Below are 15106 nucleotides of genomic sequence, written 5' to 3'. Positions count from 1 at the left end.
TATTCATCAAGAACATATGTTCTAGAACATTCTTCCTCTCCTCTTGTCACCCTGGCTCTCCTGCTCCAATAGCAGTCAGGACTGGTAACCTTATGACTGCTCACCTGCTCTTTCCTTGGTCTTCTTCTTTTTCAGGAATCCTCTTAAATGTCACTTCCTCAGGGGCTATCTCTGACCACCTGATCCAAAGTAGTCATTCAGTCGCTTGATTACACATCAGTTATTTTGATTTGCTACACAGCACTCACTGTGTTGCTATTTTATTTACGTGTTTGTTTAATTATTTTCTATCTCCAGCACTAGACCGTAAGCTCCATGTGAGCAGGAACCTTGTCCACAGTTGTACGCCCAGCATCTGACAAAGTGTGTGCTATAGAGTGGGGTGTTCATTAAATGTTTGTTAAATGAATGCATGCTACTGTTAATTGCATTCTGATTTAATTTGATGTTTGCCTTCTCTCTTTGCTCTTGGATTAGGTGCTCCAGAGAAACTGAGAAGGGTCTCCCTCATGGCATTGGAGGGTGAGAGGGGGACCTCAGTTCCCTTCCTAGGCCAAGGTGGGGTATGTTGCCTACCCACAGCTTCCTTGTGACCAGATGCTGAGGAATCTTGGCCCACGTATCTGCAGCCTCCAGATTCTGGAAATGCTCCTCCAGCTTTCTGTGAGAGCAGCTCCAGATGCCCATTGCCCAGACTGACAGAGGAATGTGCTCAGGGCTACTAGCTGGCTTGGCACCCATCAGGAAGCAAGTGTAGTGGCCAGCACACTGAGAACAGAAATCTTCCTTTTCCATATCGCCACCTTGAGAGTACATGTAGCTGCCTGGCTGGGTGCAGAAGCTGGCCCTGCCTCACGTGGCTTGGCAGCGTGGTTCTCTGGCTCTGCTTTAGAACAGCCTTGAGAAGCTGCGGCCTCTGCTCCTACAGAAATTGCTCTGCCAGCTCAGTGGAGGGCCCGGACTGGAGTCTCTCACCTGTCCCTGGCCCTTCCTTGAAGTCCTTTGGTTTACTGGAAATCATAAACTGTGAGAGACAGCCTTTATCACACTGAACAGTGCACTCTTAATGTTTAACGCCAGAGGCTGAAACGACCAGGGACACTGGCCTCCTGGTTACTCCCAGTGACTGATATTTGCACCTGGTAATTGAGGTCAGATTTGCTTCTCTTAAGTCACGTGGTTTGCTTCAAGGCAGGAAGACGTTGGGGCCACTTGTTGCAAAGGAACCAGGAGGTGATCACAGAAACGCTGCAAACCAGCTTTGGCAGCAAAGGCCATGCTTCCCAAGGAGCCAGCCCTGGGAGCATGGAGCTGAGCTGGTAAGTGACCCACGTGGGGTCTAAACCCCAACATTTGACTCAGAGCAAACTCAGGATACTTTTCTTCCCTCTAAGATAGCTGCTAAATGGAGTCCACTTTGAATCCTTGCTGGAATAGAGTGGGACATTAATTAATTAACAAACTAATTAAACATACTGAATAGGCCACCCAGAAGATTCTGGTCACTTAAGGGTCTCCAAATCACAGTACAGGCCCCACCCTGTGCAGACACCCTAATCTTGCTCCAGGATTTGCTTGACCTCAGGTATTTATCTCCTGGTTGTCATGGAAGCAGCTCAGATAAACAGCAACATAGCCAACCTGGCTTCTCTGCCAGCCTCGGGTCCTGCTGAGCGTGGTGATGCTCCCTGGTGGCCACTGGCGGTCCTGCCCTCTGAGCTGGACACAGCCCTACACCAAGTCATGCCTGATGCCTCTTTCAGGTGGCCTCTTGAGGCACACAATAGGTGCTCAATAACTGCTTGTTGAATGAAGCATCCCCCAGGGTGTATCTTGGCTCTCAGGCTTCAAGGCTCCTTAGATAAGCCTTCAGTGGCTGCTGTGGCTGCAGCAGATCCACCCTTACCTGGGTCACCCCAGGGACTGCAGGCCATCCTGAACATGGCCACTCATCTCCTCAAGTGACTCAGTTGGCCCACAGGCCACTTCCTCTGCTCCCAGAACCAGGTGGATACACACCTTTGAGGAAGGAGTCTGCTGTGGTCAGGCAACTCGGCTGGAGGGCGAACAGGGACGATGTCTGGCCACAGTTGCACTGGATGCCATGCACCACAGCGAGAGCGGCAGAGGACCCCCCCCCACCTGCGTGCCAGTGGAATGTCACCCTCACTGTCTGCTTATCCACCTGAGGACAAGAGCACACTCTCGACAGAACAACCCTCGAGGATGGACAGCTGGCCTCAAGAGGACACTACAAGGGAACTAAGAGAGAAGCCACTGTCCCCACAGACCCTGAGATGGCTACCAAAGGAAGAGCCACAGTGTTCTCAGGAAAGTTTCTAAAGTGGGACAGATTCTCCCCTCTGTGACACACAGAAAGGGGGTTGGGGGATAGACCAGATTACCTGATCTCTCAAGGCCACCAAAGTCAACCACTGTCCTGTTTAGGGAAGCAGTACAGGGCTGAGTGTGGACTATGGAACTGGACCTGTGAAGCCCAGGTCTGCTGCATGAAAGCAGTGTAGCTTAGGCTTCATCTAACCTCTGTTTCTTCATTTGGTCATTATGTGAACTAAAGAAGATAATATACATAAAACTTTTAGTATAAACTCTCAATACATTTTCACTATATAACTATTTTTTCTTTCAAGAACACTGAACTAAACAGAAAAGAAACAGGGAAATGAATGGCGTGGCATTACACATCAGCAGAAACTTGATTACCCACCCCAGCTACCAGAAATGACTGCAAATAATAGTACAGCAAAGACAGGTTTGAGCTTTCTGGCTCAGTCATTCTAGGCTCCTGAGTCATGGCAGATGCACAGCCTACGTGAAGCTGAGCCACACGTGAAAGCTGTTTCCACCCACAGACTAGTGGAGCCTACTGATATGCTTAATAAGAATGACAAGGATGATAAAAGATAGCTACCATGGGCCACGCACAGTTCACACAGGTTATTTTATTTAATTCAAACTGCAAATCTGTGAGGTAGGTTGTTCTTGTTCCCATTTTACAGATGCAGAAACTTAGAGGTGAAGAAGCTGAATAATTTCCCAAGTACACCCCCCCACTCACCTGTGTACACACACAAAGAAGCAGAACTGGGATTCAAACCCAGGCCTAATTGACTGTGGACTTCTCCACTGTGCTATACCATCTGAAGCAAAATTCTAAGAGTTGTCCATACCCTGGGAAAACCCACTTGGGTAGTCCTTAAGTCTACTTTTCTAGGAGCAAGGGCCACAACTGTGTATCTAAGACCAATGGGAGCAGTCCTCAGGTGACAGTGTGACTAGGGCAGATGGAAAGGGCATCTGCCACTCCTGACCCATAGGGCAAAAGTCAGGCTTCTTTTTCTAAAGGGTCTTAGGGAGACTCCTCCCACATCAGCTTGCTGCAGGAGTAAGGGCCCAGCTTTGCTCAGGGACAGAGAGTTCTAGAGTACCCACCTGCCATCTGCATGTCTGTACCTGTCCCCTCCCCACTCCATGTTCAGTCTCTGTTGCCCCGGGGAGGGGGCAGGGGGTGGTGCAGGGTCTGGCCAACACCAGGCGAGGGTGGGGAATGGGGAAGAGGAGCACTGGGAGCACACCAGCCCCAGCCCCACTCCGCCTCTTAGAAAACAAAGAAGGAGGCTCCCTGCCTCTGCTACCATGGATGACCCTCCCTGAGGGGCTCTTAATGCCCAAGAATGATGGTCCTATGTGTTGAGGAAGCCCTGTCCCCCAATCCCCTACAATAGCCAGAACCAGCTGCCAAAGGATTAGACTCAGAACTGTTTCTGTATATTAACATTTTGTCCTGGAGACCAAAGTGAATCCTGGGGAGGGAACACTGGCCTGGGACTCCATGAGCCATGGTTCCTATTTCCAGCTTTGCCTCTAACTCTCCACATGACCTTAAGCAAGTCACTTGACCTCCCTGGTCTAGAGTTTCCTTCCTGTCAAATGGGAATGATTACATATAATCATCATTGTAGCTGCCACTCACTGAGGTATTCCTCTGAGCCAGGCCCTATGCTGGATGCATCATCACATTCATCCTCAGAGTATCCTTTGAGGTAGGTACTATTTTCATTCCCATTTTCAGGAAACTGTGGAGGAACAGGAAAGTTAGGGGACATGCCCACAGTCACACAGTTAGTAAAGGTGGATCTGGCTCTCAGGACCATGTCTGTTTTTCTAAGCTTTTCACCACTGTGACATACAGAGTTACTTCATAAAGATCAAAGACAGTTGTAAAAATGTTTGAAAGCAAAAAAAAAAAAAAAAAAAAAAAGGGGAGGGGGGGTGGATGCAAAATACAAATATAAATCACAACCCCCTGGACATCACTTAAGGTATAATCCTAACCCCCTGAAGCCCATTCTGTGGAATCTGTCCACAGAATCAGAGACCTCCAAAATGGGAAAGACCTTCAATTAGCCATTTGTTTTTCTCCCTCCTTCCCTTTGAGCAAGAATGTCATGACTAGCCAAATTCTACAGGTGGCACCAGAAAGGTCAAGCGAGGGTGACCAACTTAGGCCCTCAGCTGGCAGGTTAGGAGGGAGACAGAACCAGGATTCCTGGCTCCTAGAAGAGGAGACAGTGATGATAAAAGACCCATTTTTTGTCAAGGTGGAGCCCCTCCAACCAGAATTTAAACATTTTAACATAATATTCAAATACACCTTTTCTAACCTTAAAAACAAATTTTATTTCACTACAAAGCTGGTCAATATTGAGTTCTGAATGGAGTTGGTCCTCTCTCTCCTGGCAAAGCTCTGTATCAGATAAGGCTCACAATTGCAGACAACAGAACAAATGGTGGTTAATACTGCCAGAAGAGGGTCTATACAGAAGGATACTGAGATGTGCAGGATCTGCGAGGCCTGCAGATTTAGAGGCCAACCAGCCAGGAACAATGCCTCAACCACACCTTAGAGCTGGGCCAAGAACAAAATCCTACCTTCCTACAGTGCCCTGCAAGGGCAGCCCCTCCTCCCACTCTTCTCCTAGCTCCCTGGTGCACCCGCCTCCTTCCTGCTCTGCCAGCAATCCCAACTCAGGGCTATGAACTTGGTGTTCCCTCTTCCTGGAACACAGACAATCACATTGCTTGCTCCCTGGCTTCACCCAGATTTCTGCTCAAAGACCCCCTCCTTCGAGAAGTCTTCCTGGACTAGCCTGTCACTTTAACCCCTTTCCCTGCTTGACTCTTACTCATAGCACCTACTGCTCCCAGATACTCTATAAAGTATTGCCTGTCTCCGGAATCAGACTGCAAACTCCATGAGGGCAGGCTGCTTTGTTTGCTGCTCTAAGCCCACAGACTGATAACTTTTAGGTGCTTAACTATTTGCTGAATACTTTACAAAGGAATAAACAAAGGAATGAATGGAAAACTTCAATACAAACCAAGTCCTCACGTTCTCCTGCCCGAGCTGGAGGATTGGGGTAGCAGCAAGAGTCAATTTGTGTTGTGGCTGCAGCTGTGCTGTCACCCTGCCCGGATCTCGATCTGCCCTGCAGCTCCCACTTTGGAGGGAAGACATGCCTGGGGACCTGTAGCTCCAAAACTCCCCTGACAATCTCTGCAGCTCTTGGAACTTGTCCAGACTGTTGCTGTGCAGACCATGAAGGCCTGGCTGGGTTCCTGCCCCTGCTTTCCCAGGGCCTCAGATAGGCTGGGAAGTGACTTACCCAAAGTCCCCTTTCTCCCCTAGATGAGTTCAGCCCAGGGAGTGACACTAACAAAAAAATGCAGTCATGTATAGATTCAGAGGGTCACATGAGGTCGGAGTTGTGGGAAGCCTTGGTGATCCGGAGACCAGCCTGTGCTCTGCAGATAACGCAGGCCAGTGCAGGGGCAGGCGTGTGTGTGGACTCTGGGGTCTGGCAGATCCAACCTCCACCAGCCATGTGATTTTGGAGAATCTTTTGAAAAGACAGTATTTGAAAAACACTGCTTTCCTCAGGTGTAAAATGGAAATAAACGTCCCTACTTTATACGGTAAGCTTGTCCTCCTGTTCAAAAGTCTTCCCTTCCTATTCTTTATGATATTTAAAGTGAAACTCCTTGGCTTGACAGTCAAATCCCACCACCATCAAAATCCAGTCAACCCAGTGTACCGGGTATGGTCCCTCCGACCCCCTGTCAAACCGCTGCTCTGTCTCACGTCTGTGTACCTGTAGCCTTCTTCTTCTTCTCTCCTACCTGAGCCTACCAAAGCCCAGGGGCAAGCTTCACCAAGTCTCCCCTGACATGGGCTTTTCTGGGCACTCACTGGTGTAAGTATTGCATGTTAACAGATAGCAATAAAGTTTTGACTCTCCAACCAGAATGTGGGATCCTTGAGGGCACAAGGATCAAGAGATCCTTGAGGGTCTCTTCTCTTATGATGCCCCCCCCAACGAGGCATGAAATAATACATAAAAATTCCTGCTGACTGACTCACCTGAAGTTAGAATTCAGTTAAAATGCTCCCAAATATGACCTCTATTACCCAAGGGAAGGAAAATAAAGATATAAAAATAAATTGGAGACAAATTCAAATCATTTCTATTTCTGCATACTTGGTGTGGAAAAAAAACCCACCTCTACCTCCAGCCCAGACTTGACAAGTAAAGGAACTCCCTGAAAACAATGCATAGAATAAATCACAAGTACTAGTCTCACTTAAAGACTTCAGGAAGGAAAACACAGTTAAACTGAAAACTGTTAACTGGTGTTTAAAAAAAAAAAACACAACAAACAGCCAGGAAATGTTTTTAGGACCATGTCTCTCAGAGTCCCTTAGGGGCTGATTCACCCTTCAACATATCCTTCCCAACACCTGCTTTTACTAAAAACCAACAGCCCAACACCAGAGCTTTGTGAGTCAGAAGCAGAGTGAAACTGGACACAGAAGCACTCAGCTATAAAGCACATCACCCACATAACAAGCAATAGCCACACTAAGTATGACTGCCCAGTGCCCTGTGACCATGAGCGTAGGCCCTGGCGAAGCTGAACCAACATCACCCCAGACTCTCCTCCTGCCTTGTTCCTCTCTCTGATCCATGCCTCCACTTCCCCCACCCACTTGCTAAAGACATCTGGAAAAAGGTACTTGCACAACCCTCCACCCAAACGAATTCTACATTATTTCAAGTGAGACCTAAGGACCAATACATATTTCTTTCTTGTGTTTTTTTTTTTTTTTTGGCGGTACGCGGGCCTCTCACTGTTGTGGCCTCTCCCGTTGCGGAGCACAGGCTCTGGATGCGCAGCTCGGCGGCCATGGCTCACGGGCCCAGCCGCTCCGTGGCACCTGGGATCTTCCTGGACCGGGGCACGAACCCGTGTCCCCTGCATCGGCAGGCGGACTCTCAACCACTGCGCCACCAGGGAAGCCCTCTTGTGTTTTTTTAAGCAAGAATATTAAAAGACAGAGCTTAGAAAACTCAAGTGATATGGAGAAGAATTAGATCTACTACCGTTTGATTTTAACCTCATATTAGATAGATAATCTTTTTGAATGCAGTTCTACATCTACACATAGAAACTGTCCCTTTAAATTTCAAACACCAGCTTAGTTCTCTTCCTTTCTCAGATTTTTAAAAACAGGACTTGGTCACTAAAGCTTACAAAGTCATAAAACACAGTCCACACAAAACCTGTACACAAAAATGCTCATTGCAGCATTTTTCGTAATAGCCAAAACAGTGAAATAACCCAAATGTCCATCAAATGATGAATGAATAAACAAAATGTGGTATTTCCATATAATGGAATATTATTTGGCAAAGAATAGGAATAGAGTACTGACACATGCTACAACATAGATGTACCTTGAAAACATCATGCTAAGTGCAAGAAGCTAGACACAAAAGGCCACATATTGTATGGTTCTATTGATATGATCCAGGATAGGCAAATCTATAGGGACACAAAGTAAATCAGTGGTTGCCAGGGGCTGGGGAAATGGGGAGATTGGGGAGGTGATAATTTAGGGGTACAGTTTCTTTTTGGGGTAATGAAAATGTTCTGAATTGACTCTGGTGATGAATGCACAATCCTGTGAACAGCCTAAAAACCAGCGAATTGTACATTTTAAATGGAATTGCATGGTGTGAGAAATATATCTCAATAAAGCTGTTTTTAAAAAAAGAGGACATGACCTAAATATAAGACATGACACCATAAAACTCCTAGAAGAGAACACAGGCAAAAGATTCTCTGACATAGATCGAACTGATGTTTTCATACGTCTCCCAAGGCAACAGAAATAAAAGCACAAATAAACAAATGGGACCTAATCAAACATAAGCTTTTGCACAGCAAGGAAACCATAAGCAAAACAAAAAGATGACCTATGGACTGGGAGAAAATATTCGCAAATGATGCGACCGACAAGAGCTTAATATCCAAAATATATAAACAGCTCATACAACTCAATAACAAAGAAAAATTAACAACACAATTGAAAACTGGGCAGAAGACCTAAATAGATATTTCTCCAAAGAAGACATACACATGACCAATAGGCACATGAGAAGATGCTCATCATCGCTAATTATTAGAGAAATGTAAATCAAAACTACCATGAGGTACCACCTCACACTGGTCAGAATGGCCATCATTAAAAAGTCTACAAATAACAAATGTTGAAGATGGGGGCATAGAAAAGGGAACCCTCCTACACAGTTGGTGGGAATGTAAATTGGTGCAGCCACTATGGAAAGCAGTATGGAGATTCCTCAAAAAACTAAAACAGAGTTGGCATATGATCCAGCAATCCCATTCCTCGGCATATACCCAGACAAAACTATAATTCGAAAAATATATGCACCCATATATTCATAGCAGCACTATTCACAATAGCCAAGACATGGAAGCAACCTAAATGTCCATCAACAGATGAATGGATAAAGAACATGTAGTATGTATATTCAATGGAGTATTACTCAGCCATAAAGAATAAAATAATGCCATTTGCAACATGGATGGACCTAGAGATTATCATACTAAGAGAAGTAAGTCAGAAAGAGAAAGACAAATACCATATGATATCACCCACATGTGGAATCTAAAATACGACACAGGGCTTCCCTGGTGGCACAGTGGTTAGGAATCCACCTGCCAATGCAGGGGACATGGGTTTGAGCCCTAGTCCAGGAAGATCCAACATGCCACAGAGCAACTAAGCCCGTGTGCCACAACTACTGATCCTGCGTTCTAGAACCCGTGAGCCACAACCACTGAGCCCATGTGCCACAACTACTGAAGCCCGCACGCCTAGAGCCCGTGCTCCACAACAAGAGAAGCTACCACAATGAGAAACCCACACACCACAATGAAGAGTAGCCCTGCTTGCCACAACTAGAGAAAACCTGCACGCAGCAATGAAGACCTAATGCAGCCAAAAATAAATAAATTGATTAAAAATAAAATAAAATAAACCTTATTTAAAAAAATAAAATGAAGTACGACACCAATGAACATATCTACGAAACAGAAACAGATTCACAGTCATAGAAAACAGACTTGTGGTTGCCAAGGTGAAGGGGGGATGGGAGAGGGAACGACTGGCAGTTTGGGATTAGCAGATGCAAACTATTATATATAAAGTGTACTAACAACAAGGTCCTACTGTATAGCACAGGGAACTATATTCAATATCCTGTGATAAACCATAATGGAAAAGAATATATATATGTATAACTGAATACATTGCTGTACTTTGCTGTATAGCAGAAATTAACACAACATTTTAAATCAACTATACTTCAATAAAATTTTTTTAAAAAGAGGACACAGGGAAAAAATACCCCACAATCTCAAATTAGTGACTGTTGTTTGTGAGACTGACTATTGTATAAGTCTATTAGTTTGAAACATCCAGAGTTAATGTGTCCTTGAGGCTATTTGTCCTGAGTGGCCTGAGAATAAGAGCCCCAAAGCAGTGCTCAGAAAGGTCCCACAGAACAAAGGACAGCTTTTCTTTCACTGACCGCAGCTTTAACTGTAAGATTTTAAAACATTCAGGTATCAGCAGGTACTTATGAGTGACCTGGTTTATAAAACAGTTGATTTTGACAATTTAGACTTGGGTTGCCTCAGTTACTAGAACTAGGCTGAGACAGAGTTATGCTCAGGGAGTTTAGGGTTTGTCAGTGTCTTCATCCTCAAACAAGTCACTGAACCTCCTGGGTACAGAGGAAGAATTTTCAAATTTTTGAAATCAAACTTTTCCAATTTATGGAGGTTACAGGTTCTTCAAATGAACAATTAAACTACCTTGCGTCAGTTGGTACACATAATGATGCACATAAGGCAAACAGTAATCAAGGCAAATTTTACCAGTGTGTGCCAACAATTCAGGTTAAATACAATAAGAAAGAAAAAGAATACTGTGTAAAATTAGGATAGTAAATTTAGAGATGGGGGTTGTTTGGGAATTATAATGTGGTTTCCCATGAATTTCACTTTGTTCCTTTTTCAGTCTATAAGAACAAATATAATTCATCTTCTACCCATAGGTGGTCAGCCTAATTTTCTGATAAGAGGCAAGAGCTACAGAGACCTTGGGCTGCCCCTCTGGCTTGCTACATTTTAGCTCTGTGAGTAATCTAATCTCTGAGTCTTGGTTTCCATATTTGTAACAAAAGAATTATTTGACCAAGTTTTTGTGGAGATTGAATAAGATGTAAACTGTGGAGCGTGGTGCCTAATGCACAGAGGCTTGTGGCAAAGCTGGCACAGGCTGGGTGCAGGTGGGGATCATCAAGTTCCTCGCAAAGAAAGACTTGCGACACTGAGGGAAGATGTCAGAGAAACTTTGTCAGGCAGGGCCCTAAAGGGTTGCAGGTAAGGGAAGGACACCACCAAACCTACAAGATGCTGATAATCAAGGAAGGCTTTTGCCAGACCCCTCATTAGAATGCCAATAAGCGGGGTAGTTGCCCTTAGCGTTAAGGACAGAAAGTACTCTTATTCCCAAATATAAAACTTAGAATTAGTGTCTATTGAGGGTAAAGCTAACAAATAGGGTGGAAACAGAATATAAACAATCTCCACTCAAACTGCTCAGATTACAACACTAATGGGGAGTCTTAGGATCGATAAACTAGAGCTGTGAAATTACCAGCTGCGGGATGAGAGGGAAGATCAGATGCAGAAGCCCTCCAAGGGGGCTGCAAAGTCAGGGCAAGCAGACAGAAACCCTGGGCCCTGCTGGGCCAGGGATGGCTCTCCAGCAGTACACGAACAGTCCACCCTATGAGCAACTGGAAGAAGGCCAACGAAGTCCACGCAAAGAACACCTCATATTTCTGGCTTACCACACACTTGTTGAATTAAAGGGACTGTCTGGGTGGGTACCACCTCCTAGGATGACAAAAGGGGACAGGCCCAAGGAGCAGAAGGGAAGGGACACCACACTCACACTGCAGAGGATGGCCCCCTTGCCCTGCATCCCCTCTACAACATTCTAGTAATACTTCTGGTTTCACTGCTATTGTTTTTTTGTTTTTATAAACAAACTGTGAAAATCAACAAACTACCTCAACATCAAACATGTGTGATTTGCACCAATTCTTACACACACACACACAAAAAAAACCCCAAATAATGTAGAACAAATAAGAGAAAAACTCTGGTCAACCTCTAAGCTCACCCATGGCTGGTGGCTGGCATTCTTGTCCTCAGGAGGAGGGAGTCCATTTTCTTGTTTCTCTGCGGCCTCACGACTGCCTGAAGTGCAGGGAAGTCCAGGGCCTGCTGCCATCTGCAGGCAAAACAGAAAAAACACAAGTTATGGCTCAAATCATCCACCTGAAGCCCCCAACCTGGGCCTGTCCCCAGGCAGCTGGAAGACCTGGGGCCTGTCCAGGTGTAAGAAACAGAACTCACTCAGTTCTGTGTTTGGGACCCCACCACAGAGTTGTGACAGACATAGTAAAAGTTCTAAATGATCAAGGGCTCAAGTATTTTTTTTTTTTTTTAAATAAATTTATTTATTTATTTTTGGCTGCATTGGGTCTCTGTTGCTGCATGCTGGCTTTCTCTAGCTGCGGTAAGGAGGGGCTACTCTTCATTGCGGAGTACAGGCTTCTCATTATGGCAGCTTCTCTTGCTACAGAGCACGGGCTCTAGAGTGCAGGGTCAGTAGTTGCGGCACACGGGCTTAGTTGCTCCGCAGCATGTGGGATCTTCCCAGACCAGGGCTCTAACCCGTGTCCCCTGCATTGGCAGGTGGATTCTCAACCACTGCGCCACCAGGGAAGTCCTCAAGTATTTCTTAACAACAGCAGCAAACCCTTACACATATGCCAGACATTGCTCTGAATGACTTACATTTATTAACTCATTTAATCCTCATAGAAATAGGTGAGGGACTTCCCTGGTGGCACAGTGGATGACTCCTCGCTCCCAGTGCAGGGGGCCCGGGTTCAATCCCTGGTCAGGGAACTAGATCCCATATGCATGCCACAACTAAGAGTTCATATGCCACAAATAAGGAGTTGGTGAGCCACAACTAAGGAGCCCTGGAGCCGCAACTAAGGACCCAGCAAGCTGCAACTAAGGAGCCCGCCTGCCTCAACTAAAACCCAGTGCAACCATAAATAAATAAATAAATAAATTTTTTTTTAAAAAATAGTGAATGTTTTAGGAGGTCTCTGCCAATTTGCCTGATTATTGAGTTAGGCTGAATAATTAAAATGAAAACCTTCATAAAACCTGATTTCAAAGAAGGGTCAACTATGAAAACTCTGTGAGAGATTCTGAGCATCCTCCAGATCAGTCATTCCCTGAATATTTATCAAGTGCCTGTTATGGACCAGACACTGCTCTAGAACCTGGGAATAGCGACACAGACACAAAAGACAAAGTCCCTGCTCTCACAGAGCTTCCATTCTGGTGGAGGGCGGCCACAACAGAAGAGGTGATAAATGTTGTACAGAAGAAAAAGCAGGGTAAAGGGGATAGAGAGTGATGACAATGCTGCTAATATTCATTATTTATTCATTCGTTTCCAAGTGCTTATTAACCATCTACCACAAGTAGGCACTATGCTGGGATGCAATGATGGGCCAAAAATAGACATGGCCCCTGCCTGTAAGGGCTACTTACTCACACAGGAGAAGCATATGATCACCCAAATAAATGCAAAGATGTTAACTCATGGTAGCTGTGATAGCAGAATGGCACAGGTCCCAGTGAGGGCATCCTAGGACGCTCAGAAGCCTGGGATGGAGTGGGAGGAGGACAAGCATCCTTGGTAAAAAGCAGACAATGTGCAAAGGCTGGATCACAGACAGCAAGCCAGAGGCAGAGTGGGGAGAGAGGAGGCAGATGGAGGTGGAGAAGGGATGTGGGCTCTTGCACAGCACTCCCAGCCACAAGATGTCCTTATCCTCTGAGAACTGGAGCACCACACAAGGGCCTTAGGCAGAGGAGTAAGATGGTTGGATGCCTGTGTTTTTAAAAGATTACACTATGTGGTAGGCTGAATAATGGCCCCCCCAAAGATGATGATGTCTGAATCCCCGGAAGCTATGAATATATCTCCTTACATGACAAAAAGGACATTGCAGATGTGATTAGGTTAAGGATCTCGAAATGGGGAGATTATCCAGGTGGGCCCAATGTAATCACAAGTGTCCTTATAAGAGGAACACAAAGAGAGATTCAACTACAGATGAGTGTCAGAGCGATGCAGTGTGAGAAAGACTTGTTAGTTTTAAAGGTGGAGGAAGGGTCCATGAGCCAAGGAATGCAGGAAGCCTCCAGAAGCTGGAAAAGTCAGCAAAATGATTCTCCTCCAGAGTCTTCAGAAGGAAAAGGGCCCTTCTGAAACCTTCAGAGCTGTAAAATAATAAATTTGGATTGTTTCAAGCTACTAATTTTGCGTTCATTTGTTACAGCAAAAACAGGAGACTAATACACCCTGGTTTTTGTAAAACACAGGCTAGAGGTTATGGGAAGGGGAGGCAGGGACCAGCTGGAGGTCACTGTGTCATCCAGACAAGAGATGTAAGAGCTTGAACCACAGCGGTGGCAGTGAGGTGGAGAGGAGCTGAAGGACCCCAGGAGGGGAGGAGTCGGCCAGTCAAGTTCCAGACATTATTGGAATGCAGCAGCAGGCCTTCTTTAGGCTCAGGACCTGCCTGGCTCACCCTGGGCAGCGCTTACCACCCTTTGTAGAAGGCGGAAGCTTGCATCAGGGCTGTAAGACCACCTCCAGATAGAGACACCATCTGCTCACTTAACAGGGACCTGCCAACCCCTTTCCCACAAAGGAGTCCAGGGATTTCCAGGAACACTCTAAGAACTAACACTCGGAATTTCGACTAGGAAAAAAGCAGCAATTGTTTCTGCCAAGCATTAGGCCTTGCAGTGAACCTTTTTTTCTTCCTAAGAGAGATTTTGTAATCCTGGAAAGGAGGCATCTAAATTTAAATATACCTATCTTCAACCCAGGTGAAACAGAACCATGATTATATCTAACATATAGAAATTTCACGGTCAGTAGCATAATGCAGAAGTTAAAGAAAGAGAATAAAGGAGAAACTAGGAGACCCTCTCCCAGCATTTCCTCCATTGCTATTTAATGATTCAGATCTACTGAAAAAGTGGGATCCTAATCTGGTCCAGCCTAAAAGGGCTATTGAGAAGAAGAGGCAATAAAAATTATTTTATTGGATTTAGATTTATTTTAGATATATTCTATTTTAGATATTAGGATTTTAGATATATTCTATTTTACTCCAAAAGTATAAATATATACCTACCAAGACAAATACCCTGGAGGATACTGAAGGGTGGCAAGAAAGTCTTGTCATCCTCCCATGGCTTTGCAGGAGGCCACAGGGACCTAACTAGATTCTAGGAGCATATAAGGACCCAGGAGTGCCTGCAGATGGCAAAATACCAGGCAGTCCTGTTAAGGTTAGGACACATTAATTTAAAAATAGTTATATGTTTAAATTGTTTTTCTGTTGACAAAAGTGACATATGTTTATTAGTGGAAACCCCAAAAATTTCCTGTACTCCCAACAGTCCAGAGATAACTTATCTGTAAATATTTCTTCCAATTTTTCACACACAAACACACAGGCATACACACATACACACT

General features: G+C 45.2%; 1 long non-coding RNA gene across 1 annotated transcript in view; it reads right to left on the bottom strand.

Annotated features, from left to right (window-relative positions):
* LOC307184255 overlaps window positions 1-15106 on the bottom strand; it is a 58720-nt gene that overhangs the window by 37404 nt on the left and 6210 nt on the right. Inside the window, exon 2 of the long non-coding RNA XR_013827687.1 lies at window positions 11645-11755. This is a non-coding gene — a long non-coding RNA (uncharacterized lncRNA). The remainder of the gene's footprint in view (window positions 1-11644; window positions 11756-15106) is intronic.

The sequence above is a fragment of the Stenella coeruleoalba genome, assembly GCF_951394435.1.
Source record: "Stenella coeruleoalba genome assembly, chromosome: 3".
Lineage (NCBI taxonomy): Eukaryota > Metazoa > Chordata > Mammalia > Artiodactyla > Delphinidae > Stenella > Stenella coeruleoalba.
This window is presented reverse-complemented; position numbering and strand designations above follow the sequence as displayed.